This window comes from Pezoporus flaviventris, unplaced genomic scaffold (genome assembly GCF_033815535.1).
Source record: "Pezoporus flaviventris isolate CSIRO_AGI_PZ_B2104156 unplaced genomic scaffold, CSIRO_AGI_Pfla_v1 ptg000007l, whole genome shotgun sequence".
Classification (NCBI taxonomy): Eukaryota; Metazoa; Chordata; class Aves; order Psittaciformes; family Psittacidae; genus Pezoporus; species Pezoporus flaviventris.
In genome coordinates, this window is record NW_026892555.1 from 73101562 (window position 1) to 73127760 (window position 26199).

General features: G+C 37.8%; 1 long non-coding RNA gene across 1 annotated transcript; it reads left to right on the forward strand.

The window, feature by feature from the left end:
- Positions 1-1024: 1024 nt before the first annotated feature.
- LOC133266402 (uncharacterized) lies at positions 1025-24390 on the forward strand. The gene is made up of 3 exons (XR_009742375.1): positions 1025-1094; positions 9488-9622; positions 24293-24390. It is a non-coding gene; the product is annotated as an uncharacterized LOC133266402 (long non-coding RNA).
- Positions 24391-26199: the final 1809 nt, after the last annotated feature.

Here is a 26199-nt window from a genome sequence, read left to right on the forward strand (position 1 = left end):
CGGAAAATCCTTGGCAAAGGTTTTGTTTCTTTTTCCTGACTTTACTAGGAGCAAGAATGGGTTATATGATTTCTAGGTTGATACAACCAAAAGCCTTTTAAGGAAATAAAATGCCTGCATTTTCTTGCACAGCATTGGGATTTACAGTTTGAGGAAAACTAATAGATACCGTAACTAAATAAAGCTCAAAAGTTCCTGCTGTATTTAGCGACACCTTGAAGTACACTGCAAGTCTTAAAAGTGACACAGCGTGAAAAAGTACTCTTTAAGACTGAATCAATTACATTCTCCTTGGAACTCTTTATGAAGAAACTCACAAAACAAAATTCAAATGCATATTCTGCGCAGCAAAGACAACTAAAGAAATCAGCAAGGAAAGACTTAGAGGGTAGCAAAATACTCTTTGTATTTGTTAGGTGAGCTCATGAAAGAAAACCAGAATTGTGTGTTCTCATTTTAAATGATAGCTTTCCTTTCAGTTCTGAAATTGAGATCACTCATCCAGAAATACAGCTACTAACATATACCCTGTGTTCAATAAATATGCAACATCAAGAGTAAAGGTTTTTGATCTACATAAGAGCACAACAATAGTTGTTACGGCTGACGCTGCATTGTCATCCATATCATACCTGATGAAACCAAAGAGTTTATCTCTGTACATTTACTCAGTGGTTAGCACAACAGGACTCTGCTTTGGCTTGGATCTACCAATGGCCATTACTCTTATTAAAAAAAAAATAATGATAACAATAAATTGATAACAGCCTTTCTGTGTGATATAAAGTTACACACTGTGATTTTCTGGGGAGGCTGTTACAGTTAAACTCTTCAAATCTGGTAGGGAAAAAGCCACAGGAGTTCAGATATTGTAGTCACGTATAGAGATTTGAGAATCCCATAAGACTGTCAGGACCTAGGAATGGAGTGCCTAAATACATCTATTTAAAATATCTGTAAGGGTACATTTGCTTCTCAGAAATTAATTACCCATCTTTTCTTGGTATTTATTTTCTCCTTCTTACAGCTCCCTTCCCTGTAACTGATATTAACGTGCTGAAGGAATGAACAAGCCCTACTGATTGTTTTCTCTGGTAAGATTATAAATGAAAACACATTTGAGTAAAGCCTGTGGAAAATGTAATTTGTTATGTCACAGCAATCACTCAGCATGCACACAGCTCAATTTGACAATACCAGACCCTGCTTGTTATAAAACCAATAGCAATTGGCCTCAAGGAAAGAAGGGTAAATGAAGAAAGACTGGTAGCTTGTGGGCTCAAACTAGTTTGGGTCATCTGGAGCTAAAACGGAATGTTTTAACTTGCCAAAGCAGAGTGGAGGCCAAATTTAAATCTCATGTCTCATTTCAAAAACATTCCCTATCTTTTACCAAATTCCTTTTGATTATTTCAGAATAGAAAAGAGGGAAAATGTCATGTTATGTGTGTATATATATGTATATATTTATATCACTTAAAACACTTTCTAAAAGGAATAATGAGAGTGTAACAAGAATTAAATACCAGATTTTCAATGGAGCTTGCCATAGGCCAACTTCAATTCCATCCACTTAAAAGGAAGCAGTACACAACTTTTGATAATCCGTCAGTGCCACACTTGTTTCAATTCAATACGACCTTATTAGAAAAGCTTCATTTTGTAAAAACCCAAGAGCTTTGCACCAGTGTCTGGATCAAAAGAGAATTTTTTTTTTTTCCCTCCAAATGTTTGTTACTGCTAGCATAATGCTGAATGCATAGCAGATCCAGTGCAAACAAGGCTGATTCCCCCAGGATCCTGCTGAGTTGACAGCCACTGATGCTGGACCAGAAGCTTTGACAGTGCTGTTCCTCTGGAGCCACTTTTTAAGCTGATCTCCAAACGTTGGGTGAACAAGCGTACAACAGACAGAAAATTCTTCTGCAAATAGTAAAACCAGAGGATAATATTAAGCAAGAATCATAATTCACTACAAATCTCCCACTATGGCATCTCCTGATCCTGTCAGACAGCTGGAAGAACCATAGAGTCCAGGCTAACTCGACTCAGCTCCACACCAGAAAGTCAAGAGCAAAGAAGGAAAGCTGGAAACACTTTACACAGTATATTCACTAGTGTGGTTGCTTACTTCTATTTTGTGTTTAGGGCTGGAGGATTGCTTGGTATGAAGGAAGAAGAAATTAAAGGGAAGCAGAGACTGAAATCAAGCAGAGGAGGAAAAGCAGTAAGGTACAAAAAAAATGAAGGGTAGGGACAAGGGAAAAAATATGCCGTCCTTCATTATGTCAACAAAATAATAAAATGTTTTCTCAGTATTGTCCCTGAAATTGACCCAAAAACCAGTTGGAGGGATAGTCCCTCCAACTCAAAACACTCTTTAGTGTAAGAGCTGGAATTAGGGCAATGGTCCAAGTGGCCTGTGTCTGATGTTCACCCATAACAAACACTTGAGAAAGAGTTTAGCAAGGCCATCAGTGATTAATGACATACAGATATCTTGTACATTTATACAGTCTTTCATAGACCCATATTTCCATAATGTATTCCATGATTGACTTCACGCATCCACAGCATCCTAGGGTGAGGAATGTCACAGCTGAGATATGTTTTGAGAAGAAGTATTTCCTTTTGTTTTGAACATCTTCCTACCTAGTCTCCTGTGTCATTGTATCGTAAGACACAGTGACTAGTCATTCCCTATTTGCCTTCTCCAGATATCAAACAATTTTTGGAATCTCAATTTTCTGTCTTCTCAGTCTCTTCTAGGTGGAGGGGCCTTGCTTAATTTATATAGTTCACAAGGAAAAGTGATTTCATAGTGCTGGTCACCTTGTCACCACTTTTTTGTATCCTTACTATTTCTACTATATTCTTACCAAGACAGGAGAAGCTAGAACTGCAAACAGCATTTTAGGATTAGGCATACTTTGGATTTATATAGCTTTAAACATCATATAGAACCATTAGGAGGTTCTCTGGGTTGCTCTTCATTTTCTACTAATTCCTAACATTCAGTTCTATTTTTGACTACCAGTGAGAGCTGAGCTGATGTTTTCACAAAAGTAGCTAACTGCAGTATCTTGTTCCTGAATGACAAGGGAGCAAGTTCAGAATCCGTCACTGCTCAGGCAAAGTTAAGGTTGTTTCCTTAATGCGACCCATCACATACAGGGTGTTTCATCTCTCACCATTCACTCACTCTGTGTCCTGAGGTCTTTCTGCAGAATTTGTAGTCACTGTTCATCTGTGCTACCCAAAATAACTCGGTATCATCAGCATGTGCTCAAGTGCCTCTTGCAGTACATGAAGACTAACAGATGAATTTTCATCAGATTGCATTAAACAGAAATGCTAAAATTAGTATTACAAGCACTTGAGCAAAACACAACAAAATGCTATACCTACAAATGTAGAGCATTCCACTCTGATCTTTGCTAAAGCTGAAAAAAAAAACCCCACAAAAATTGTCAGGACTACCACCTTTACAAAGAGGGATTTGCTTTCCAAACATTTTTTTGCAGCCTGCATGATTCCCTTGATGAACAGCATCAGAGTCTAAGACTTCAAAATTGAGTTCAAAATGATCAGTTTTAGCTGTAAGCTTATGATTCAGTGATGAATACTGACAAGAACTTTTTGACCTCGATGTTGTGACCAGGAAATACAAGCCAAAATTACAGCTGGCATTGGAGTGTTTTAAACAACGGTCAGATGGTGAGTCTGGTTATTTCTAGAGCTCTGCTGTGGTTACTGGGGAACTGCAAGAGCAATGACAGAACCGTAGCAAGAAAAACTGGTAAGTGTGAATTAAAGGCACAGTGCCAGACCAGCTTACAGCTTGCATCAGTGCAACTCATTCCAACTTCTAGTTACAGCTATAACTGGCCACAATTTAAAACATACAAAGAACACATGACTTAATGCTTTAGGTCAAGATGTGCTAAACAGATTAAGGTTTCAGGCACAAAAATCTCCTAGATAATAGGTTGGCCAGCATTCCCACATACTTTCTATTCTTCATTTTAATCAAGCAAATAATAATAATAGCTTAATTTATATAAAGGCACAATTTCCAAATACTCTCTCAGTACTATCTAAGACAAAAGAGGAAAACTAACAGGAGGGATTATGAAGAAAAAAAAAAGTGGATGAAGAAATAACTATTTTTGTAGAAAAACATTGTTAAATTGTTCATGTAATAAGCCTCTTTGGCTTCTGAATACATTTTAAAAGAAAGACAGGAATCTTTATGAACAAAAAAACAAACATAAAAAGATGTAAAAAAGAGAAGAAAACAGATTATTTTTGAAAACAAATGAAAACCAGGGTTAATATCCTTGACCTTTTAATGTCTAGTGGAAGGTGTCCTCTCCTATGGCAGGGGGGTTAGAACTAGATGATCTTCAAGGTCCCTTCCAACCCAAACCACTCTATGATTCTGTGATGATTCTATGTGTATCTGTTCCTAAAAACTCTAGTTGGGGGGGCATCACAAACTTCAACGATTGCTACCCATATTATTGCAAAATGGGTTTTGGGCTCTTTACCGAATGCCCTTATAATGGCATAAACCAACCTCTTCTTTTCACAATTGCAACAGAAAGCAGTTAATTTTCTTCATTTTCCAGATACCTGTAATGCTTATGTACTTTTTTTTTTAAATTGGAAAACTCCTAATTCCTTCATAATTTCCTCATATGTTACATTTTCTACACTTACAGTAGTTCCGGTTCATCTGTTCCTGATTCCCTCCTGGTTTCTTCTCACCTATAGACACCATTACCATCTTTACCTGAAGGATCTCAGATACTGCTTTGTTCCAGACCTCTCTTCTGTTACTGAAAACATTATATCAATTGGGTAAGATAAAGGCATGGCTTTTTGACATACTCTTGGGAGTGCCTGGCTGCCATCTCAAGTTCAGTATAGCTTAAACACAGCTCTGAGTCCCACCTTTGAGCCATCTTGTTCATGCCTCTTCTTCACATTCTCAAAGGACTCTCCTGTCCTGCCAGCCTCAAAGACCCGTAACCTGGCATCCAGGTTTAATTTAGACTCTTTTCTGTGCTCACAGAACCATCTCCAAAACTTAGCCTTTTTCATCCACTCACGCTGTTAAAATTCTCATTAAGGTCACAGTTATTTTACAGCTCACTTACTGTAACATCTTGGCCCTGACAAAGGCATTTTTGTCCCAGGCATATCTATTTATACACTGCTGCCAAGACTCTCTTCAAAACCCACCAGTTCGATTAGCTCATGCAGCTCTTTGCATTTTTGACAGTTCTCCTCAAATAAACAAAAAATTCAGTTTTTAAGACATTGACAGCTATTCTCATTTAGTGAATTGTTTTTCATTTATCATCCAGGGATGAGGTTCAAGCTTTAATTAGTCTGCATATTGCCCATCTGCTTATTTTTCAAAAATGCTACCTCTCAAGCCTACTTGAACTCCCCATAACATACATAACTTTAGGCTTTTCTCTTCCATGCCCCCCCCTTCATGCTCACCTCGTCACTGTAATTCCTAAAAATCCCTGCTTTTCCCCCTTCTCTCTTCCCTCCTCCCCCCCAACTAACTGATAACGATCAGTCTGCTAGTGTGTGGAAGACAAGTTCATTTTTCATTGTCCCACGATGTCGTTGTACAGGCCGGCTTGTCTCCAGTGTTTCACACTTTGTTTTGGATGGACAATATGCTCTGTTATATGTAATGAATGCCTTATCTGCACTTGGGTGCCCTAAGAACAATAATGATAACAAAATTGATATTTCTATTGTATCATATGAAAGCTGAACTGATCTAATCCAGCAAATAATTTCCTCAACTAGGATCTGCACAAACATTGTAGTTTAGGAAGTTCAGAAAAGCACAAACATCTGCCAATTAGAGTTGAAATCTTATTAGAGCTGCAGAGGCAGTAGTCCTACTTAAACTAGTATCATTATATATAAATGATGTTGGCAGACTTCATAAAATATGTCAGGGCAGAACCAGATGTTTCCTGGACTGCATATCCTCAGTAGGTTCTGCACTACCACTTTGCAAATGAAAGTGAAGGCCTTTTCAGTGAAGTCAGTTTCTCTCTTCTTTCCGGAAAGACCACCTGTTTTCTTATATTGTACAGAGACTAGTACATAAGTTACCAATTAAGTTTTCAATCACTCAGGCCTTCTAGGCAATTCTGCTAGTCTGACTTTGTCCATTTTCTATGTTAAAAATGCCAGGCTTCTAATTGAATTCTACATATTTCCTTAATCCTTGAATTTAGGGTTAATATTTCAACTCATTTGTGGTTTCAATCCTGTCTTCAAAACTTAAGAGCCTAAGCCTACTTATGCAACTTTCATTCCAGCTTTGACCTAGGAGTACGACATGTTTTTTACAAGAAGTGACTGAACAAGTCTATGCTACTAAATAGAAACCTACTTATATTTGCAAAGGTTTTTTTTATCTTGATACTCACAGTTCTCCATGCTCTCCACAAGCTAGTATTTTTTTCATAAGCAGCATTAGCCTGGATCTAGTGAACATGTATTGCAGGTTCAGGCTTTTGTTTAAAATGCATCCTATCCTTGTATCTTACTTATTATCTCTGCCATGAAATCTGGTTTTTCTATTCACAGCCATACATTGCTTCCATTAACTGTGATTTTTTATTATTCCTCAGACTGTAATACTTACTTCTACACACATTCAGATCCCTTTACAATTGTTCATATAGTGACATAATCTTGAAACCTGTTTCTCCAAGGCTAGGATTTCACAGAAGCTGGTAAAAGTAAAGGTACATTAGACATTCTGTATCTGAAAGAGGAATACTAATAATTAGGGGAAAGAAAACCGTAAAAATAAGCTGCTGAGCAGTTAGGAAGTATGGGTTTTCCAGCAAGAATCATCACTTAAACACATACACATCTCTGTAAACTTTCCTGTTAGAGCATTAAGTAGCTACTCTTAAGGATGGGGTGTCCAAGCCCCACTTACTATACACCTGAGACTGTTCTTGGTAGCTGTTTCTGATTAAGTGGTCAGTGTCATGGCCTGATTCACACTGCACTCAGGCTTTCTCAAGCAATGAAAGCTCAGGGTTGTATCTATTCCATCTCAAGCTACACAGAAAGTATTCCTGGGTTTTTATAGATATATATAGAAGCTGAGGTGTATTGCAAGAAACCCGTAATCCATTAGGTACAACTGCCTCATACAAGTAAAAGCTATTAGGTCAACACAGTTGAATTCCTTCTGCTTTTCCTTATACTCTCGATAGGGGATCAGAGAAAAGGCATGCATGAGACCTCACTCCTGATATTTGCAAGCATTCTGACGCCAGACTCTTCCTCCAGAAATAATAAGCAAAAAAAAAACCAACAAAACAATCTGAGTTGTTTTTGATAGTGATCAGGTCTTTAACTGGACTAATTCACTGTTGAAATGTTGATCTAATGATAGACCATTAAAAAGAACATTTGGGACTGATGAGAGATTGTCTCCTGAACAAAAATAATAGTTGTCAGCCATTGGTTGGGAAAATAACAAACAGGCTTTTCCATACTTGTTCACATATGATTTAGAGATGCATTGTCTGGGAACATCTGGTCAATGGAAATCTTTAAAGAAGGAATGTCTTCCAGGCTACCCTGATTCCCTTGCCTTCCACAATGTTTAAGCATCATCTCCATCTGGGTTCATACAGCAAGGCTCATCCAATGGTCCCAGTGAGCAACCCCCTATATAAATCAAGAACAGAGGTTTTGTGAGAAAGGTGCATCTTTATGAACATCCTTGGTTTAAGCTGAGATAGGAGACATACGTAGCGATTTGACATTCCACAGCCTGATATACCAACCTCTGCCAGCTCTGAAATAAAGGAAGGGTGATGTCTGGCTTCAGCATTGCTTAAGTGCAAGCTGACATGTGGCGTAACAGTCTGAAACAGCCTGAAATCTGTAGCTGACAGATTTATCTTGTGGTTACAGATGACCGTCCAGATGGACTGGAAATCTCTCCTCTGGAAGGTATGCAATTGCTATTTGCAGTCCATTTGAGTTACAGTGAGTGACAATTTGCTTCAGTTTCTCATCCGATTCAGCTGTTTGTAACAAAACTGAAGTTCAAGGACTGTAGTGTCATCCTAAAAGCAATGGCTTTAAGTAATTGAGCAGACATAACAGCATTAATTCCATATGCACAAGTAGTTGATGAATACTTTCTGTAAACACCCTTAGCTTTGGACAGAGTCTCAATTTTACTTTGCTGTGAATCACTGGTATTTTATGGAAAGGAATGAGCTCACAGTATGGAAATATGCATCATGAAGGAAGCTAAAAAGTGTCTTTAAGATTTTAAAAAAAAGAGAAAGGAAGGCAACATCACCATCCTGAGTCTAAGGCAGTCCAGTTTTCTCAAGTCAAAGACAGAAAAAAATACTGTTATTTTTATTTTGGGAAAATAAAAAATTCAGATTTTTTTTTTTTAATTCAGAAATTGTCAGTAGTCAACTTTTTCCCTTGAATTCCAAAGGCGTTTTCAATCTATCAGATACCAAAGAGATGAAGGATAGTTTTTTTTTCACATGTTATTCAAGACTCCATTAGAAGGATGAGAAAAGCCACAAAAAGAATCTGCAATTGATGAGAATACACAAAAGAGATGACTTCTAGGGCCTGACTAATGATTATTTTATCCCAGACCTAAAACCAAAGGTAAAGATGATATCTGAAGAGAGGGTTTGGGAAGAACTCTCACTTTTCTTCAGCATATTAAGCTTGAACTGTCTTGGTTATATCATAAATTGGTTGCATTTGTAAATGATGGCAGCTTTTAAAAGGAAAACTATTTTGTTAAAGAAGACAAGTTGGCTACCACTGCAAATATGCAGGTACTCTGTAGCTGTCTGGCCTTAGTATTTGAAGGGTTTCCACCAAAAGACTGGGATATATTTACAGTTATTCTTCCTAGGACTTTGCATGTCAAATGTTCATTTGCTTAAGAGGTTTGTGCCTTCAGGAGAAAAATGTTCACTGACTTCTCTTTTCAGAATTTTTCATGAGCCCTCTATGATTACAACCATTATAGCAAATTACATGGAAAAATAAGTAATTGTAAGAACCAAACTTGTAGTGTTACTCATGGAAACTTAGATACCCTTCAGAAAATGTAGCCTTTTATGATTTAGCTTGACACTGAAATCTGTTCACAAAGGCACATGCTTTGTTCTGTCAGTAAGCAGTATTTACATACTAATGTTAGTTTGCTAGGCACAGTAGGACTGAAATAGAGGAGTACTTACTTTTCTTATTTTATTCTGGCTTTTGGAGATCTTTATCCTGGGAACAGCTGTCATTAGAGAAAGCTGTTTAGCTTTCTTAGCATCTGGAATGATAGTAGCTGGTGTCATTTTTAAATGACTTCAAGATGTCTTCCAGGACCTAAATAGATTGATAATTGATGGCCTTTTTTCTCTGATCATTGATTTTTCAGTCTTAAGGGTGGCGCCAACTATAGATGGCACCTCTTGCAAAGCTCTCGGATCAATTGGGAGCATATGTAGAAGCAGAACAGTGTTTACTGATGTCATGATGATAAAGATGAAGGGCTCTTGGGAGAAGCTGCAGGGTAAGTCCTCATGATTAAAGATCTGTGTCTTCTTTGCTTACTGTGTGTTCATTGTCTCTGTCTTTAAAATGCTATTTGAGTGTTCTTGAAGCTGAGGCCACAAGGAGTATTAGGACATTTAAATTAGTAATACCCTGCAGATAAAATGGGAAGGAAATTTGCTTCTGCACCTTAATAAACTCAACAGTAAACTTACTCTGGATAGTACTGAAGAGGAGATAATTTGCACCAACAATAAATTAGCTACAATGATTTTCAGAATGATTACTGTAGTTTAGAGTGATGATGTAGAGCCTGTTTCAGTGTCACCACTGCCGTATATGGGGATAAAGAAATTATATTAAATGTATGGACTAGATTACTCTTAAAAGTTGAGCTGGCTGGGGAACAAATTCCTACTAAAATGGTATTGTGAGCTCTGTTCTCAATCAGGAAATACAGGCAAAGAGGATTTTTCTTTCCCCCCTTTTTTTTTTTACTTTTCTTTTTTTTCACCCCTCCATAATTTTTCTACCTTAGTGCAGGAAGTTCAGCTGGTCCTGTTCCTTGCTATTATTTGCTTGAGAATGTCACCTCTGCTGACAGCAAGAGACAGATATAGAAGTCAGAGATAGAAAAGATTCAGGCTCTTACTTTTTGCTTTCAGAGTTCAATCTCATTTTGTTGTGAATGTCTGTATTTCCTTCTGGAAGAATATGACAGGTGGAGCAGCTGAGTGTTTTTTCTTCATGCAGATGGAAACTCTGCCCCTCTGAGAGGAAGGTTAGCCTTTCTTGTTTTGAATACAGCTTTTGAAATGACCGTGATGCAAATTAATTTCTTTTTAATTAAAAACAATATAAAATAGAACAAAAATTAGCAGAGTTTACAAGGAATTAATACCTACTGTCTTGGGAAGTTCAGGTTACAGAATGAACTACAGATAGCAGACATTCAGAGGCAGTTTAAGGGAGTTAGGTAGCTGCTGTCACTCTTTTAAGTCCTTGTTGGATGAAGGGCTGAAAGAACTGATGTTACCGGCAATTTACTTGGGCCAAACAACAGTACTGTTCAAAGACTTCAGTGTGGTATACAGGGGCCCAAGTGTAAAGTGTTTTCCATACAGATAAGCACTTATAGAAGAATGACAGATAACAAGTCATAAAAGCAAATGTCAAAAAAGGTCCTTCTGCAAAGTTAATAGCATTTGTTCAGAGAGCAGGAGGTTTAAAGCTTAGATACTTTTTATTTATCCCAGAGTGACTGACAGCTCAGTCACTGAGCCAAGTTTTCTTCTTATATTAACTTTGGGAGTACAGATTACTGGGGTTTAGTTTGGTTTCGGTTGTGGTTTTTGATTTTTTGTTTTGAGATTCTTTTGTGTTTTGGTTTTTGGTTTTTTTTTTTGGGGGGTGTCTCTGTTTTTTTGCTTTTTAGTTGTTTTTTGTGTTTTTTTTTTTGGGGGGGTGGGGAGGTTGTGGTTTTAGTTTTTTTTTTTCTGTTGCCTGGACAAATACTTGCCTGCACTACTTAGATCTAGGAGTTAGATTTGCTTGTCATTTTTACAGAATCATATATAAAGATTGAAAAGGCAGACTGATTTCTAGTATGTGTGTCCTACAGGATGTTCAGTAGATAATATGAAAGAGAACTGAATTAACATTCTGATGAGCTCAGATTTCACTAGTTATTTTGAAAGGTAAGCATAGTACACAAGTGATCTAGTGCATATAGCAACTCACAGAAAGAAAGCACTTTTCAGTGATTAACATTAACCTCCACCTACCACACATTTGAAAATACATAGAAATAACTGTAAAACACCATCATAAGCTAGACAGTGTAAGAGACAGGGTCTTAGAAAGGAGTAACATATAGGAAAAGATGAGCCTGTGACACAGGATGATCTAGAGCAAGGCCAATCTTAGCAGACAAACATCCTCTTCCAATTAGTGATGTCTATAGAAGAGTTTTTTCTCTCCCAGCCTCCTGACACCATCACCTACCAAAGTTATTGCCATCCCTCAGCCAGAGGTGTAGGTTGTACACATCATGTAAAACTGGCCAGGTTATGGATAGTTGGACAATTTTAACTCTTTACATCAGGTTTCTGCTAGATTAGGAAAGGAAAGGTGATGAGATTATTACAAGACTGTGATAAACCTGAAAAAATATGCTTAACTTCCTCATCCCTAGTCCTCCAGCTGAAAACTGATATGTGGCATGGCTGGAACAAACTCCAAATTCTTTGGCTCACTCTGCAGTTTCCCATTTTCCGGTCTGCGGACAAGGATTGAGTACCACATTCTCCTGTCCTACCCTATTTCATGACCAAGCCATAAAACCAATATCTAACAAAGCTCCATATGAGTGAGTAGAGGGGGTTTCTCCCAGGGGAGCAACATTTCTTATTTTTATGTAAATAAGAAAATCAAGTATACTATTTAGTTACGGCCAAGCTTCTCTGAAATGTATTCAGTGACCCAAAATGTATCCCCAAGTACTTGGACCACCTCCATCTCTCTTACTTGCCAAAAAAAACCAATAGCAACCATTTATACAGACAACAGAGGAATTTTAAACCATACTGTATGATTGCTTTATATCAGAGAAGGAATTTTTTATAAGCTGACAAAATTTGCAAGGTTTATACTTTGTTGATGTAAATATCACACAATAGATTCACAAAAGACTTTTAACTGCTGAGTTATGCTTCTTTGATTCAAGACCATAGGGTTATTTTCTTTTGCTCTAAATCTATTGCTTATTTCATTCGTACCCAAACAGTGGAACAGGCTGCTTACCTTTCCATTACCATGGGAAAATACACTTATTCCTTCATGTAAATATCTATGTCTTTTCACCTGTTCATGTACAGTGCACTCAGATCAGATACATTCATTTAAAATTAATCTCCCCTCTTAACCAAGCTTACACAGGTGAAGCGCATGGCTAGCAACTGACTCCTAGCTAGCAACAGGGACTGCTACATGTGTACTAGATGGAGGTCAGCATCAGAAACTGAAATGCCCAAATGATGGTCAGCATCCGGTTGGTACCTTTCAGTAACAGTCTCAGGTGCCATTTCTGATGCAGCACTGATGGGAGTTAGCCTGTGTCTGCATCTGCAGCCAGACAGCATGCAGCATGGCTTATTTGCATGTTGGGGGCCCCTGATCAGCCATAGATTCTTTCTGTTGTGTAAATGAGACCTTATGCAATGAGCAGGTCTCCAAAAGCTCCAGTGCATTTCGTCAGCATCTCACTCCAGGGGAGCAAGTTCCTCTAAGGTAAGTCTTTCTCTTTATGGGAGTTCATACAGTCCAGACAGGTGTTAATAGCCAAATTCCAGCAGGATCATCCTTTCCCCTTCCCTTTCTGTGCTTCCTCAGCAAGGCTGGAGAAGGGATGTGCTGCTGGGATAATGAGCTGTCTCAATGTTGCTGTGACTCTTCCATGATACTGATCTCACCACAGCAACTGCATGAGACTCATACTTTAACAGGACAGACTGCCGATTAATTTGGAGCTCAAACACAGGGACCTCTTTCCAACCAGTGTTCAAAAAGAAACATTTAATCTCCCTTCACTACAAAGTGCAATATCATGATTCAAGTGGGAAAAGGTGGCCTAAGAAAATGCTTGATGTATTGCACTTACTTCAAATGCAAATTGATTTTTTTTTTTTATAAATGTCAAATCCCACTTTATGCACACACTATTGATTAAGAACTAGCTGACAGAGATCTTTAACCAGAGTTATTGGTACAGAATTGTCCTTCACAGAGGGGATTTTCTGTAAAGGTTCTTATCTACATCCAAATCTATTCAGTTTCTTCTGTCTAGAAAAGCAGACATGAAAGCAAGCCATGTACTCATCCACCTTTTCATGCACTATTCAAAGGTGGCATGGACCACATAATAAATGTCTGTAATAGGAACTACAGAGAATCTTGCTGAAGTAAAGATCAACACGTGCTCTTTTGTCATTCAAGCATTCTATTGCTGGTAGCCTCAACAGCTGCAGATTGTGAAGCTAGTTTCTGCCAGCCTTTCTTAATGAACAAGCTACTTGTCTGCTTTAAGTAGGCCATCTTTTGCTCTGGTGAGATACATATCTATACATATGAAAATGGACACTTACCTATAATGTAAATAATGTATGCCTCAGACAACAAAAAGGATGTTATGCAGCCAGTGATTGTTATGGGAACGCTCTTCATAAGCTGCATTGATTTACATCATAACTTCACAGCAGGATGAGACAAACACTGCCTTGTCATGCACCTGTGTAGCTTCTGCACTGATTCTCCTAAAAGGTTCCAGTAGCACCTCAAGCAACCAGAAATGCACACAGGATGTTTCTGAGGCAGTGTGATGCTTGCTACAGTACTGAACAGAGCAATTAGCTACAATTCTTGAGTAATATGTACCAGAGAACTTCACATTTCCTCTCAGTAAGTTACATTTCTTATCTCATATCCTATCTTTGTATCACTTTTATTCATTTCAAAGCAAAAGGATCAGAAAATATTAATACGAAGGGCAATAAATTCCATCATTCCACAGTATATAGAACAAAAATAAACTTCCACTTTGCTTTGTTGAAGTCAAGACAGAATGAGCTACACTAGAGTGAGCTACTAAATAGGACACTGAAGCCAAAGCAAGTAAGGGGAGAGCACTGTTGAGTCTTGAAAGACAGAAGTTAGAGGTTTTTTTCATGGAACATAGCCCCTCCCGGGTCTCAATTCGTACTCCAAGGAGATAACAATTTTGGGAGTAGAAATAACTTCCAAGCTACTTATAAATATAGAACTCTGTAAGGCATTTTATTTAGTGCCATGTGACATACTAACCAAAGGGCCAGTGCTACAGAGTATCATTTTATGCATACTTTACCTGGCAAAAAGGAGATGACTGAGAAACATGTAACAAGAGACAGATTTCTAGAAATCTACAGGAATAGCAGGAACTTTCTTTCCCTAAGAGAACTGCCAGGAAAGCACTGCAGAACTACCTCACCTCACATTATTAAACTTTTAATGGAAGATCTGGACTGCTGTAATAAACTCAAGTGAAACAAAAATCAGCAAAAAGACAAATAACAACAGATATGTTTGGCTGGCATTGGGTAGGTAGGTGCACCTGACACCCCCAATTTTCATGCAGGAGGTGAGCCCAGTGAACTGGATTTATTGTGCAGAGAAAATTTCTATGTCATACAAAACACAAACTCACAGCTCTGATCCTTCTGGATTATTAAAATAGGTATGATAGAATGTACAGGTGGTCAACCAGTGTGTTCCAATCCTTCCCTCTGTCAATAAACTTTATGAGTCTATGATAACATAGCCATAAAAATGGCAAATAGTGTATTTACCTACCACATTTGAGATCTATGAACCTATTTAGAGTAGGTTAATCAAAACTCATATATTTGAAATGCTACAGAAGTTTACCTCCTTAAGATACTTTGCCTTTTAAGTAAAAAAATTATTGCTCTGGGGCTACCAGGGATTGGCTGAGTCAGCCAATTTTGTTAGCATTCAGTATTCCAGTCTTACATCCACAAAATTTACTCTATTGTTAGCTTATGCTGCTTAGCCTTGTAGTGTACACTTTCTGTTCCAGTAATTTTGGACATGCTAGATTGATCTGTTCAGTTTTCTTAATGCTGATTTTCCTAAATCTCTTTCTTGATTGGGGCACGTCACTTATGTTTTCTTCTGTGCAGAAATATGATTGACCTAAAGAGAAAGGGTGCAAGTATCAAAGGATGCTAATAATGTTTCCTGCTCCAGTTAAGCAATGTAAGTATTGGTACTGGTGTTTTATCCTTCTACACGCCTTTTGGTGTCTCACATTAAAGATTTTCACAGTATATGAAATACAGAATAAGTCACCTTCTCTTAGGGGGAGACTATTTTACATTCCTCTTGAAATACTATGATCAATGTCACACCCGTATTCCCGCACAGAAAATGGATGTAATTTCTGCCTGGTTTTAAGAACACCTCACATTAAATGTGTGCAGTTAGAAATCATTTATCCATCAGCCACTGAATCTTATATTAAGATTTTTATGGTATTATAGGAAAGAAACATAATCTTGGTTTCCAAATGCACAAAGCATTGAGCCTTTGATCCCACAATCACAATCATTCATGCAGTACTACTGAAAGAGGTAATATAACTTAGAAGTGTAAGGTAATTTAATGAACATGCTTTCACACTGTGAAAGCCTTGCTGCTTCCTACCCTCTTCGTCTGACTGCAGCCAGAGTTGGAAGAAACTGAGAAATTACAGTATTTGTCTGTTACGTTAGAAAAGAACTGAAAAAGTCCAAGTCAATTAAAATTACTGTGAGAAAGACTACACATGGCCTACCAACAGATACGGAATGGGCCCTAATCATAAGAAAGAAACTGTAAGAAAAGGCACATTGTAGGAACAGAAAATAAGATCAAAATGAACTTTCTGCAAACAGCAATTAAAAGCTGTACCTGGAAAATTACAAATGACCCATAAGTAAGAAATTTATTGAATTCACATGTACAGTACCTCTAATATTCACTTCGGTGCTCATTTCTGACACATTTTTATTTCAAAAATATTTTAAGACATCTCAGTTATCTGCCACTAAAGTGATAGTACCGGTTGGGATTGGTTATAACAAAGTACTCATATTCCTGTCAGACAGAATGATCTAATCTTCAGTTCAAATGCTCTCGCTTATCTTGCCACATACTATTCTAAAGCCTTGAGGTTATGCCAGTTTATATCCCAGGACATACAAACTGTCTTGTGTTTGCCAGATGCAAGTGCTCATAAGGCTGAAGGCTTTCCAAATATTATAGCAAGACCTTCACTATATCTCTCTTTAATGAGCATATATAACACACAATGGGCATATTTAAAATTTGTTCAAGAGATGGGAGGTGGTAGTTGTTTTCAAAAGGGAAGAACTTCCATGGGCTCAATGATGAAGAGTAAAATTTAGAAAATTACTTTTACACTGAACATCTGGCACCCAGGTAACTTTTCTAGTGGTACCTGCAGCCATGGAAAGAAACATGTCCACAGAAAGTAATCAGTGCAGAAAGATTTAAATTAACAAACATGTGAAACTCATACCTTGGCATGTCTTCTTTCAGAGAGTTTGTATCTAACTCCTGAAAATAAGAAAGCTCCTACTTTTTCTGGAGACTCCTTTTTTTTTCAAGAGCCAAGTGCCTAACCATTTTCTACAAAGGTGACCAGGCATTGGAACAGGATGCCCAGGGAAGTGGTGGGATCACCATCCCAGGAAGCGCTCAAAAAACCTGTAGATGAGGTCTTTAGTGACATGGTTTAGTGATGGTCTTGGCAGTCTTGGGGTAATGGTTGGACTTTATCTTAAAGGTCTTTTCCACCCTATTTGATTCTATGAATCTATGATTCTATAAAGCACAGAAGGATGGAACAGTGACTGGTGATACCACAGCTCTTTGTAAAGCCCATTTAGGACAACTATGGTACTTAGAACTCAGCTCAGTCACTAGAGTACTTATGGAATCTGTGGGCTTAAATCTCTACAGAGTATGAAGAGATAAAGGAACCGGGGTCCCCAACACAGTAAATTACCTTTCCAAATACCATCTTACTGTTTAAAATAGAGGATACTTTCTCCATCTTCTCCTTTGCCAGCAGCATTTTACATATTGATGCATGATTTAAAATGAATTACCAGACTTGCCTTCCAGAACATTCAACAAAACAATGTCTGCCTGCAAATGCTGTTATGTCTTAGAAATCTAACTATTTAGCCCTGTTAACATACATAAGTGTTGACACTAAAAAAATAGTTAAGAGTGGACATATAAACACTTTTGATAATGTAGTAAGACATAGATGCAAAGAGTTTCTTTATGGATCTATATTCTCTTGGTCATGAAAATTTGAAATACACTCAATTGAAGTATGTCCTTTTTTATATATTTCAAAATTCTGCAGAGTCGCCAGGTTTTTTGAAGTGTGGGTTTGGTTTTTTTTTTGTTTTTTGGTTTTTTTTTTTTTCCAAGAAAAGATAGGGATTAAGAACAGTCTCTCTGAATGAAATAGTTCATTATTATTATTGCCATTTTTACCTGGTTCGGGTTTCTAATTTGCCACATGGAACTAAATCATGATGTGCTTCACTACCAGCAGCACATAATGAGAGCAAGTTGACATTCCTGAGTTCATTTCATTCTATTTGTTTTACTGGTGTTCACAGATACGAATTACCAGTTGTCCAAAGAGCAATTTTTCTCAGAAAAGGATTAAATAGGTAATAATATTAATCTGTTGATAACAGTTAAAGGTGAAATACACCCTCCTGGTGGGGAAAAAGATCTTTCAACCAAAGCTTTCAAGAAAATATCTTGAGCAACATCAAACTGAGTTTAATTCATGAATTCAGGATTCAATTTTACTCTCACTATAGTAAACAGGAGCTCTCTCAATGTGCATAAAGGAGGAGCAGTAACAGGAAGAATATACTTCATAAAATTCATTATAGAGGCAGGCACTCAGAACACATGGAGCTCTCCTGAAAAGTAGTCACAGGTCAGAAGACTCAACCACCTCCTTGCAGCAGCAGGTCCAGGCTCCTCTTTAGACATGCTCTCTCTCCATTCTCATTCCCTTGGCTGCCAAAAGGTTGTTAAAAAGCTTCTTTAAACGTAAGCTACTAAACTCAAAGCTACTAAACACAACTGAGAGATTTAACTCTGAAATTCCAACTTGCTAGAGCAGGTAGTCAAAATTAATGACTGTGAAAGCACTGCACCAAGTTTCTTCAAGAGTGTTGTAGTGTACTTCACTGGGGTTTAAAAATCAAAACACACCTAATGAATGTATGCATGTACTGTGACTATGTGCCACTTTCTGCAATTCCAGTTTGTGCATTGTGATGAAATGACTTATAGAGATCATTTTAAAAGAACGAGCAGAACCGAATTGGAAATGTTTGTCTCATTTTGAAGTTCAGAAACTTGGAAAGACTGGATTTCTTAACCTTCTGTCAGTTTGACTATTTATATTGCGTGAAGCAAATATGAAGGACATCATTGTTATCATGAAAAAAGGGACCCAGGGTGGTAGTGATGTGCTTACTTGAGTTGAATTATGTGAAAGACTGAAAAGTCAAATGACCTGCCATATCCTGAACAGCCTTTCCATTTGAACCTCAGAAGGACAAAATACATCAATAAATGACATAAGGAGGGTTTTAGTTCTGAATAATTATTGTGTGAAAAGACAGGATAATTTGGAAATACACAAAAGGTCACTGGGGACTTATCGTTGAGTCTCTCAAACCGTTTGATTTATTTAAAAGGGGTGGGTGAAAGTTTGCAGACCTAAACTGTCAGTGTAGCAAGATATGGTAACTCAGTATCTTAGCAGATGCATTCCTAGCAGCATCAGTGCCATTTTCCAGCACAGGCATGAAACGTAACAGTGTAGTAAGAAAAGAGGAGCTGATCACAGGCCAGCCACAGAGTAACAACACAGAGAGTCAAATAGAAACCCAAAGAGCAGAGGACAAAATGGCACTGACCATCAGCTAGTACGATGATTACGAGAGATGGAAAACAGGGAAATGTCATCTGCCCCCTCATTCACCCTATTCTGGATGAATAATAGGAATGAAAGGACTCTAGAAACATGAGAAATGTGAGAAACTCTGGTGATCTGAAAGTGGCAAAACAGCTGCTCTCCCAGACTAGTGACAAACACTCGTGGCTGTAATACTCCCAGCACATAAGGTTGCTCTGGAGCAGCCTCAGGCAGGTATCCCTCTTACAGCAGTATCTTGGTGTGCATAGATATTAATTCAGCACAGAGCAGATGGTTAGACTGGGTGGGCATATTAGCAAGAGTTCCATTATTGTGCCAGGGAAATCTTTGACAGAATTACAACTACCCAAGTTATGAGCCCTTAGTAGCTATATTCATGCCATTTCTACTTTGTATTCAGGTATGGGCCGTCATTTCTGATTAGCTGTATAATGCAGCTGCATTAAGGCTGTATTCAAAACCAGGTCCTGGCCCTGGAAAAAGTTTTAATTATTTCCATAAATCTGTAGCAAGGTCTATAGGCTGTTTTTTGTTTGGTTGGTTGGTTGGCTGCTTGGGGTTTTTTTGTTTGTTTTGTTTTGGTTTTTTTTTTACATCATCTTTGTCACTTCACCCTTTTCTTTTTTTTCCCTGGGTTGGTACTGTTGTCTTCTCGCTGTCCTGTGAGTTGCTAATACCTCATCCTGAGCTGTTGGCTTCAGGAGCATCCAGGTGGACATTACTGGACTTGGACTGTATCCTGCTCTATGTTCATCATTTCTGCTAGCACCAGTTGTTGGTGTGCTCCTCACCACTTCTGAACCAACAATCTAGATTTTAAATTTGCTCAAACTGGTCAGCTCAGAGGGGAAAGACATGACCCAAGGTTTTCAATTGAACATTCAAAGGATGTGAGAGTAGCTACCGCTATTACTTTGACTAAACAATATACCAATTTCCAGTCATCTGCAGTAAGTATTTGCAGGTGAAATAGTAGTAAAATAGACAATATTTGAAGGCAGAAGAGAATGTCATTGGTATTCAGTTAACTTCTCAGTTCTAGTGGAAATAAACATTTATTGAAACGTACTTCCATAGCAATAGTTTGGTAGCTATTACACCTTATTTTCACTAGATAGAAAGACAAAGTGATTCTTTCATTGTTGCTTACAGAAGAAAACAAAAAAAAAACCACCAAAACTATTGCTAGGCAGGAATCAAACTGAAAATGGACTATATTTTGACCCCATATGCTTCTTCATACTTTATTGCCATGGGGGTAATTTTTGTTCAGATTTTAAGATATTTCAAATTAAAGAGGACTTAGGTTAAAACACATAAAGTTCCTCCATATAAACAGGCAAAATTAATAACCTCCAGGATAAATGACTAATTATTACACAACACAAGCCTAGTGCTCAGTCAACCAGTGTCATTCTTTTTTCAGCAGTTGCTCTTGAGACACTAATTTTATGAAACCACGATATTACTAAGTAGACAGCACATTTTAATACACTTTATATAATGTGCCGCAAACAAATCTACCATGTCAGTGTAAAAAAACCTCTGTGCACACTCCTCTTTTATAGTTGATTGTGAAGGAAAATGAAAGCTTAAAGGATAAAAATATTAAGGTATTCTGAAGGGAACAGGAAGTGAAGACAAGAGTGGATAAGTACAGGTTAGAATATGACAAAGAAGCAATTTAAACTGACTACAGTCTCAAAGTCCCAGCCTGCTTCCTTAGTAGCTGCATGAGCCCTGTGTAGCTATTTTTAACCCACTTTCTGGAGTGAGAAACTAAACAGGAATATTCAATAGTTCAGGTTTATTTTATACATGAGAGAAAGGAAGTTGAAACTGGCTGTTAGTTTAGAAACTGGCACTGACCAAATGAGTTCTTGGCAGCCGCAAGGGAAAAATACGAATCATTCACAGAACATAAAAGAAAAAGAAGAGCAAGGATCACAAATAAAATGGTGACATGCAAATTTCAAATGGTCAAGAGAAGAATTTAACTGTTTCCCAGTGCCATTTCTTGGCATTCTCAGTGCCATATTTCTTGCCATTATCTTTCACACCAGGAAGATAACTTTCACATCTGTTCACACAAAAATTTTTAGAGAAAGTAGATTCTCTGATAGATATACTAGAGAAAATCATTTCTAAAAATTATTAATCCAGTCATTGACAGTAACAAGAAACTCCAGGATACCTATTATTCCATTAATAAAGAAAACTTCAGATAGCTAAAAATACCATACATGTCGAGGCATGACTAGTGCTGTGGAGGAGGACATAGCTTACTGTTGCCTAATGTGGAATACAAAGAAGGGCTGGGGGCTACAGCAGACTGCACAAGGTATGTCAGAAACAAAAACACTTTGTGTGTGAAAGGTAAGGGACTAAAAAGATATGAACAGCCCTGGGTTTAATAACTTTCACCTACATTGCTCAGCTCGTGAATCCACCAAGAAGAAACAACATGGACTAGTTTTACAGAGCAGATGACCAGTCAACTTTATCAGCATGGGATGAATATTCAGAGACATCCATAAGTAACACAACTACAAAGCAATCACAGTGAAGGCCACAGTTCCTTCCTGGGCTTTCAAGAGCATGAAAATACATAACCTGTATTCTAACCTGTGGTATTTCAGAATCTGTTTAACAGAATTAGAGGTTTTTGGTTTGTCTTATGGTTTAGGGTTCTTCATATTTGTGGGAGACTGCTCATGCAAATGCCAGAAAGCTGCTATGTGGTAGACATATCCCTTATAAACATTGGACCTAGCGTCCACAGTTTGTATTTCAATAAGCCCAGAGACCTCTCTGGAAACTTGCATTTCTCCCTTTAGGTCTATTTACTTGGCTAGCGGTTTGATTTTTCAGGGCAATGTATTGCAGCAATCACACTTGGCAATCACAAGCATGGATTAGCATGGCCAAGCATAGGAAGACAGGGTACAGTTTCCTGCCCAGCCTTAGGCAGAAAGAAGGGGACATTTCGCACAGCTGGCATTGTACATGTTTGCAAAAGGAACATAAACATGCAAAAGGCCCCACAGGCTTTACATTTTGTCACATCCCAAAGTTCAGCCCAGTTGAAGTGCTTCCTTTTGCCAAAAGAAACTGTGCATAACTTGGGGAGAGGGGAGAGGAGGGGAAGGAATAAACCAACAACCCACAACATTCAGTAAAGAAGCAAACTAAAAGTTGTGTCAAAAGCTAGACCAGCACCTCCTGTTGCTATTGCATTTCCTGGAAGAGGGAAAAAAAGTATGGTGAGAAATGCTGAGCTACTTGCAGATTTTGAGAATAATTTCCTCTACTCTCTTGTTTCTAAGTAACCTCAACCTTACCAAAACAGATCGAATCACTGGCAAAGGATCTTCTCTACAGTGGATGTAGTAGTGCATGTCTGGTAGAGTGATCATAGATTTACTAGCAATATTTTAGTGAGCAAATGAGAAATAACTGGTTCTAGTTCAGTTACTGTGGTAACTGATAACAACTTATTCTCTTTCCTGATAAAAAGACTGCTTTCTGAGCCTGCAGAGGCAGTGCTTTCTGCCTCTGTCCAAGAATCAAACCCTTATTTTATTCCCCAAAAGGAACTGCAAAAGTTTCATCTGAAATTTGACTGGTATTAGAGAACCTTTCCATTATGAAGGAACATAGGATTTACCTACAGGTATTCTTTTACAGAACCAAGCATGATGCCAATCAATACTGAGTGCTTTAAAGACAGACACAAAACCTGAAGCCGATCAATGTTTATTCATAAAAATACATTCTAGAAGAAAACCAGGATTTTTTTTGTAACAAATCTCCTAGGTTTCATCTGAAAAATACAACATTTTCACTAAGAGTAAATGTAAAGTGGTGGCTTCAATCAGGGAAGTAAAGGTAAGGGAAAGGTAAAGAGTCAAAAGAGCAGCTGCAAACTGTGGAGATATCTTTTCAGCAAATTGATGAAACTGTCCCAGGACAAATATGGGGGTATTCCTAAACTAGTCCTTGACAAAAGACACCATGCAATTAAGCAGTACTCCTGGTGCAAACTGTTCATTAATAAATAGTCAAGATGCCTGATCTGTAATAAAATTTATGAAGCCATTAGGGACCTATCCTTACCCTTCTTTCTCAAGCCCATTTTTCTTACACTTTAACCTGTCATAAAGAGCCAAACCTCTGCATGCACTGAGAAATAATGCCAGAGAATGTGTGATTTCACTAACCCACATTTTGAAAAGGAAAGCACTTAGTGAACTGCTCAGCTCTTTAGGAAAATCAGCTTTCAGGTTTTACCAGCTTAGACATTTTGCATGTGACAGTTTCAGGGTCCTCATCCAGTCTAGATCCTTGTACATGCCACAGCAAGGAACATGTTCATTATTTTCCATTAATCCTTGAGGTTTTTTGCACAAGATTTTAATGTCATCTTCTGCGTGTTCCTCCATGGATATACCACCAGCTAATGGTTACCAAAGATATGCATTACCAAAGTATCATCTTAAATCAGGATCACCATATGTGTGATACTTTAGGTAATCAGATAGCTATGACAAGATAATCTACCCACAATAATAGCTTCTCAACTGCCTTGTGAGGATAATACCCTCAGTGATATGGTTTAGTGGTGGTCTTGGCAGTCCTGGGCTAATGGTTGGACTTGATGATCTTAAAGGTCTTTTCCAATCTAGTTTATCCTATGATTCTATTTGTGCTTGCCAGGTTCTGTACTGTGGCACAGCATTGTTGATTTCTCATGAAAGAGAAGAGTCATTGGACAGATGGAATATCTTTCCCCAGCAGTGGCATTGCCAGTCAGCTGTGTAACCAGCACTGCCACAAATCTGCTATTAAAGTTTCCAATAATTGGTGTCCTTTGATTTTGTTAGCCTGCTGTAACAGGACTTTACAGAGAAGCTATCCAAAGTAAAACTTCTCTGCACTGCAGTGGGTTTGAGATCTGGCTAAAACAACCCTAAGCAATAAATGCTCTTTAATTCCACATTTATTTCACTTGTGAGAACCAATAATAATTAGAAATACTGAGTAATGTACCCGATTTTCATCTTGTGGGTTGTTTTCTTTCTTTTTCAGTTGGTTGGTCTTGGTAGCGTTTAAAGTTCCATATAAAATGTTCAGTGTGGACACAACCATGAGGTCCCACCTCCTACTCTCCTCCTAGCTGATAAAAAGAACAGAGATGTTACAGGCTCACACAATCATTCAAGTTGGAAGTGACCTCAGGACGTCCAGCCTCTTCCACAAAGCAAGGTTAACATTGCATTCCTGTCAGGTATCTCAGGTTTTGAAAACCTCCAGGGCCACAGATTCCACAGCCCCTCTGCACAACCTTTTCCAGTATGCAACAATCCTCATAAAAGGAAACAAACCAAAAAACTATCTTATATCCGGTGTACCTCAGTGAGGAAGAGTAAAGAGTTTTCAAGGAAATGAGAAGTAATTTTCAAAAGCATATAAAGTGCAGCTTCCTGGGCGTTTTCAGGAAGATTTATTTAAGACTGCCCTATATTTTGCTTTTATTCTCCAATTCCAACAAACTCCCTGAAGTGGCAAGTGGCAATCTTCCTTTTCCTTGCTCTCCTCTGCCTGCTTTCCCAGTGATCCCTTGCTCCACTCTTTAACTTTTCTCCCCAAGATCTTAGTTCTAAGCCTACTTCAAATTAAGCATTCATTCACAAATGGGACTGGAAGTCTTGAAACAATTAATAGTCCAAGCTCAGCTTTGCTTATTTCTGTTCATATAAACCCCTACACTTCAGGTTCCTGAGGAAACATGCAGAGGGCTCAGAAAACAACCACTGGATCAGCTAGAGCTGTTTGCTGCCTCCCTGTTTCTCTCCTATAACATAACCTAAGCTGTTTTGGTTTGTGGCATTTTTCTTTTCTTGTTTGTCAAACAAGAACAAACACATATTTTGTTCTTGTTTGACAAACAAGCAGTCATCTGTAGTCTGTGTATGTATTTCTGTGTACGGTGTTATTATGCATGGAAATAGGGAGTCAAGGAATAGCACTGCTTTTAATGTCCTTTCAAAACAATGGAGAAGCTCAATTATTAAGCTCACTACTGCTCTTACTGATAGTTAAAATACATATTTAAAAATCAAAAATACTCTTCTTATATAAAAGGGAAAAGAAGAAAAAAAAAACAAACCAAACCCTTTTATCAATATTCCATTATATGTATGTTCTCTTCTCTGTTAGCCTCTTTTACTTCTAATTTTCTTTGGTCTTCAACCTCATCTTCATTCCCATCACCTTTTTCTAAATAGGATAGTGTGAGAGGATACTAGATGTTAGCTTTGGTCTCTGAACTTCTTTCATTTGCCTAAATAGTATTAAAATGGAAAAAAAAAAGAAAAAAAAAGAAAAAAGAAAAGGAGCTGTTCAGTGTTTTCTTTGTTACCTTTAGAAGACTTTTCCCTTTAATATTTTTTTCTAATATTTTTGGTTTGTTTTCTTCCATAGCATTAAGTTTTTCTTTCTCTCAAAGGTGCCTGATCTTTTCCAATGTAATATCATTTTCCCTTCAAAAGTATCCTCGTCCTTACAAGTACGCTTTTTGATGTCTCAGACCTTTTCTTTATGGGCTGACCTTTCATTCTGCTTTTATTCAGAACTATTCAATCAGCGCAAGTCCAAGCCCATGTTATTAGAAGCATAAAACATAAAAAACTTCCTTTTTTGTGTTTGAACTGTGCTCTCACTGTCTCTGCAAGAGCTAAGTAGATATATCATATAACTAGGCATGCACTACATTAGCTCTAATAGATCTTTATACATGCATAAAATGGTCTTATATGAATACGTAAGTATAAGCAATATTGGACATAGTTGTGTTGCTTTACATCCAGGTGGCCAACAGCTGGAAAGACTGAGGCCAGAATGAAGATAAGCTTCATTTTTCCTGAAAGCTTAGGCATGCATGTACCTACATGTCATGGGGCCCCACCATTATTTTATTGCCCTGACATCACTAT